The sequence below is a fragment of the Euleptes europaea genome, chromosome 19 (assembly GCF_029931775.1).
Source record: "Euleptes europaea isolate rEulEur1 chromosome 19, rEulEur1.hap1, whole genome shotgun sequence".
Taxonomy (NCBI): Eukaryota; Metazoa; Chordata; class Lepidosauria; order Squamata; family Sphaerodactylidae; genus Euleptes; species Euleptes europaea.
Genome location: NC_079330.1, coordinates 7174359 through 7180122, shown reverse-complemented (window position 1 = coordinate 7180122; position 5764 = coordinate 7174359).

Below are 5764 nucleotides of genomic sequence, written 5' to 3'. Positions count from 1 at the left end.
GATGGCCCTTGATCTACCACGGTGGAACTCCGGTTTTGGAAGAGCGCTATCCCAGCAATTGGCTGTGCCCGGGGCCTGTTGTACTTGCCGTCCAGAGGTGGCGTGGGGTCAGGGGAGGACATCTTACGTTCGAGTATAACGGAGGACAATCCAGCCAGGAGTTCTTTGGCAAATGAATACAGAGCAGAAGAACTGTTGAGAAGCGAGCTCGACTCTTGCCTCCCTGACAGCAAAATGCAAATCGATAAAGGTCTCTCGGCCCGCACCCTCCATCAAAGCGTGAGAAACACCACAGCCTTTTTCGGTTACATGGAAGCAAGACACGGAAACAGTCAGACTTTCTGCCTTGTGTACATGAGCCAAAGCGGCTGTGTTTTGGAAGCACTGAGGCGTCGGCCGGTTGTGATCCGCATGCTGGCTGGCGTCGACTATTACCGAGGGTGCAAAATTCTAGGACGATATCCAGAGAGTCTTCTGGAAGTCAAACCAGCAAAAGGGATCTGTGTGTGTGTGGGGGGGGGGGGCAACGACACACTAACCACTAGCTCATTATGTGTCCCATCTGCACCCCCGCTAACCTCCCGCCCCCAAATACCCACTTTGACGGGCCAAACGTTCACTTTGATGGAACGGATACCACTAATTCTCTGAGCAACACCCGCTGAAGACCTTTAACCATCCTTAAGGTGACATCAGCAATTTTAATAGCAGATCCCCACCCCCTGCATCCCCTAGTCGATTTCAGCGGCCCCTTGAATTGAGGTTTATAATGTATTTTTTAGAGCAGGATTTAAAGCGGCCCCTTGAATTGAGGTTTATAATGTGTTTTTTAGAGCAGGATTTTAAGGCAGTGAGGTGCATCAGAGAATGGGAGGGTGAATAACTTGAATTTTTAAAAAATGTAGATATAATATGTAGTCATGCAATAAATAACTGACTCTTGGGGACCGGGGGTTAAAACCCGGTTGCTGCAGGGTCTTTTCAGTGCTTCAGAGTTTTGGTGCTTCCTGCCTTGATACGAGCAACTGAGGCATTCTTCCAGGAGAAGATACTGCAAAGCGGAATTGGGGGTGGGGCAGAGCAGTTGGGTTTAAAAAAAAATATGGCAGAGATGTTTTTGCAACCCCTTTGGTTTTCAGGTTAGCATGCAAGATTTTTAAAAGCATGGGAGAGAACGGGTCTGAAACGGTGGGCCGAGGCCTCGCTCCCATCCCCGTATATCACCCTGCCCTCAGGGCCCGTTTGTCCAGGCCCGTTGCCCTGGCGAATGGTTGAGCATCTTGGGTCCCAGGTGAAAAGGTCCTTCTGGAAGGCTTGGCAATTGGGGGCTGTAATTTGCCCACCGCTGTGCTGCTGTGTCTTTAGGTGCTTCGGGGAGCCCAGGGAACCTTGCCCAGTTCTCCTTTGGGTGGTGACGTAAACTGCTAAGGCGAGTGGGTGAAGGTGTGTGGAGCTGTTGTATTGGGGTGGGGAGGGTGGGATTTGATGACTGCCTGGACCGGACTGGTCTGGCCCTCTGATTCTGTGGGCTGCTTTAGACACTGCCTGTTTCAACTCCCACCCCCCACCCCCGGCTTTCCTTGAGTGTCTGCCTGATATTCCCCCCTTCATGAGGACGAGGAGGCAGGGCTGTGCGTGCGTTGAAAAGGAAATCGAAATTCTGTTCTGAGAGAAACTGACTTTTGCAACTCCTGTAAACTGTCTGAATTGAGGTAATTTGCACGATGGTACATAACTGACTTTCGGTTCTCATTGTTACCCCTTCTGCTTAAACTCCTTGTAGAGAACAGCAAAGCTCTTTGTCAGATAGGGCAGTCTGCCCTCTGATTTCAACCTACCTTGTTCTGCATTTCCCCTCTGGCTCCTAAGAGTTTCCCCAGGATCTCAAAAACATGGGTACAACCATGAGGACTAGAAACTTTATTTTGTTTAGTTCATGATAAAAGCTGACCTTTTTCTAGAAGTTGGATTCTGCAACCCAGCCCAGATTTTTGTCCTTTTTCTGCAGAATTACAACCTAGCTTGTATGTCATTTTATTTGTTTGCTTTACTTATTTGGAGCAAGACGCCATTGTACATTCCGGCCATTCTGAAGCCATCCACTTGTGAAGTCTCATGTTGTGTAAGGAAAGGTGTTTCTGTGCCTGAGCTGGAGTGGACAATACTGAGCTGGACAGACCAGCGGTCTGACTCAATCTGACTTCATATATCTCAGCAATTGCTTCTTGCGTTGCATAGCAAAGCACAAAATAATCCCATAGAACGTATGTGTAGATGACATAACATGTTTCGCAGTTGTCGAAGAGGAATCCCCTGCTTTGTGAGACAATGCCTCTTCCAAGATGGCAATTTTTGGCGGGGGAAACTATCTGGTTAAAGATCTGGGGGCAGCAATCTTTCTCATTGATTAAAAGGGTTTTCTAGTATCAATTAATGTGATAGATTGATGAAAGGTTGCCTCTAATGATCACAGGGACTACTGTGTATTCGGTGTCGCATGGACACTGTGATAATAAGTGCAGGCTTCGGTTGGCTGTAGTGATCAATAGCGATACAACCTTTGACTTGTCCAAAGGTTCGCCTCTACCGGTGTGACCTGCTACAGTCTTAGGAAATCCACTGGGATGTTCTCCCAGACTTTTGCCAAGGTAGAAGGCAATGTGGCATTAGTCTTGTGGTTATTCCTCTTTCTCAACGCACCCAGGGTTCTGTAGGTTTGAGAGGCTGACCAAGGGATTTGTCAGTACCTTCCTTTACCCACTATTTTCTCAGGAGGGGAGGAGACCATGGTAACTGAAACTGTGAATGACTGCTAAATCTCAGTTGTAGCCATGCCATACAGTCTTTAATCAAAGGTCTCAAACTCGCAACTAATTCCCCAGTTCAGGAAGAGCTTGTTGGCTTGGGAATCTCTCTCGCCCGTTCCTCTGTAATGGCAAACCTTTATCTCTTTCTGAAGGCTCTTGAAGACACAAACATTTTTGCCAGTGCCTCTACGACGGGGCCAAACCATAAACGTATTGGATGCCAATTTGAGACTGAGAACGATCATACCGATTTGTCACTCTCCTGGCTGTTCACTATTCCAGTATTGACCGGACCACGAACGTCTGTGAGCTTTTGAAGCTTTTATTTCCAATCTAACTGGCTCGATGCCACTGTGACATCTTATCTCAAATTTCCAGTCGAATGATCCTGTGGATAATTCATTGTGCCCTGTGTGAGATGCACACACATGAGCTACAGAACATACTGAATGCAATTGTTTTTTTTAATAAGGGGGGGAATCTATTACGTAATTCTGTTTTTTGTGCATCGTCTCTTCTGAGGATCCTGTTTTGTTAAGAACAAATAAACCAGGCTGAATGTGTATACAGGCGGTTCTCTAGGTGGTTATTTGGATACTCAGCTTTGCCTTTATGTCAGAAAACTGCACATCTTGCAATTTTTGTTTCTGCTGCCTGTGGTGTGGTGTGACTCAGCAACCTCCTGGATTTGCAACTCATTCTCTTTAGCCACTGGCTTACACCAGAGGTGCCGAGAGACCTCCGATAATGCTAAAAGCAGAATTACAACAATTAAAATGACCACATACATAAAAAAACAAGCATGAATGGTCTGTCAAACTATGGTTTGACCAGTTAGGTCTGTCAAACCATAGTTAGGATGGAATTGTATGCAACTTACAGATACAGCTTAGGAAAACCGGCTTTAAAAAAAGAGAGTGTAAATAAGCAAGTTAAAATATAGTGTATTAATGGACTCGGGACACACTATATTTTATTATTTAGGGCACTTTCCACACTTCCTTTAAGAAGCTCAGGGTGTCATGTTTCTTGCTTCTGCCATGTGGCCTTCACAACAATCCTGTGAGGTAGGCTAGGCTGAGAGTGATGTGATTGAGTAACCACGTTCAGACACGCAGGCTACACGCATACCTACAGAAGCAGCTTCCCAATGGCCCCTCTTCTGGTGCCTCTTGCCTAGCAACCAAACATGCTCACAGGTTCCATTGTCTGCTAACGAAAGACTCTGATAGCCTTCAACGCCCCCCCCCTCTCTGAAGCTTCAAGCTAGCAGGCACACACACACACACACACTCCCACCTACCCCTCCCCTCTTCCTTTAGGTTTAGTTTCTACTCGCTAGAGAACAATAGCGCTGTATTCAAATGTAGCCATGCTCACACAGGCGGGGTATTGAAATGCCTGTGTCATAATGTTAATTCCGAATTATATAACACAGTAGGAGGTTGATAGTTCAAAGCAGTTGTTTATTGGGCCCAATATACATACCGGATAAAACTGCCCAAATGCGCTGGACAGTCTTCACCCTCAAACAAAGGATTGCCACAGCATTTATAACCTCTGGTCAGGGGTGGTACAATACACGCAATACAGAGCATAGACATACAAAGATCCAATAATGGACACCTTTGGATTAGCATAGGCCTATCAGTGGGGGTTGAGTCAGGCACTTAGTTGGTTACACGATCTGGGGCAGGGAACGTTCCTTAGGCCGTAGGTAATTCTGGGCCGTGTCTTGGTGGAAGGCCGTACCAGACACCGACAGCCTGATTTACTGACTCCTGGATGCCACCTTCCCAAAGCCCTCATGTATGTGTGCACATGAATGCATAGTATTTCAAACCTGCTCTTATACTTTAGGCCTAGCATTTCCATAAGAGCAATTATGAAAACTGAACACAAAAGCACACATTCAGATAATAATGATTACAGGCATTACAGTATAAGCTAATGACGTGGCAATGACAAGCAGCATCGGATGTTATTTGGAATGTCAGTTGTCTACATAACCTGTTGCATTGCCCCTCCCTCGGTGTGACCAGATAGCAGAGCTCATCAAGTCTGTGATCACCCGGTTTCGTTCTTCCTTGGCCAATAAAGAAAGCCGTGAAGCTCAACCCAACCTTCTGGTCTTCATTTACTCCATTGGGCTCTATGTAAATGAGGGGTCACATCAAGAGTTTGTCCCAAATGGTGGGGGAGCAATTTGTTGGATGGGGGTGGGCAGTTGAAATGAATTCAGCATCGCTGTCAGAACCGTTTGGGTCTTTGCATCACTGTAAAAAAAAATGCAGAGGAAAATAATTTTCCATTTTATAATAGTGTTGCCTACGGATTCTTGATATGGGGGAGGAATAAAAACACACATCGTGACTTTAAAAAAAATTGAAATTAAAAAAAAAGTTTTTTTAAAGAATGCAATGACTTGAGAAACCAATGCAATTACATATTTGAAGAATTAAGTTTGGCATTATAGTCCTAAAATAATCCAGCCAAAAGTCCTCAGGTGCCAGTCACTGTCCTGGTGGGGATTCGAACTCACGGCCTCGGAGTCCCCACTACAAGCCGCCGACCAGGCCACCCTCCTCTGCGCATGCGTGCCCACTCGCTTGCCCTGTCACCCGACGGCTAGAGCGGCTCCCCTTTCGAAGTCCTTCCGGCCTAAAACGGAACCGTTCCCGTCACTGGAGGACTTTTGAAACAGAGAGAATTCGACCTGTCCTAGAGCGTCGCGACGACCAAAATGGCTGCTCTCCGTTTCCCCTCCCCCTTCTACCGGAAGCGTAGAAAAGACGCGTCACTCGGGTTTTACTTTTAATGTTTCAGTCTGGTCGGGATGCCTCGCGCTGTGAACGCCGCGCTATCATGAACCTCTCCCCCGCCTCCCTTCCCTGTCGGGTCGAACGGCGCGCGACGTGCAGCGGAAGTGACGCGTTAGACGGGCGCCGGGTTTCCGG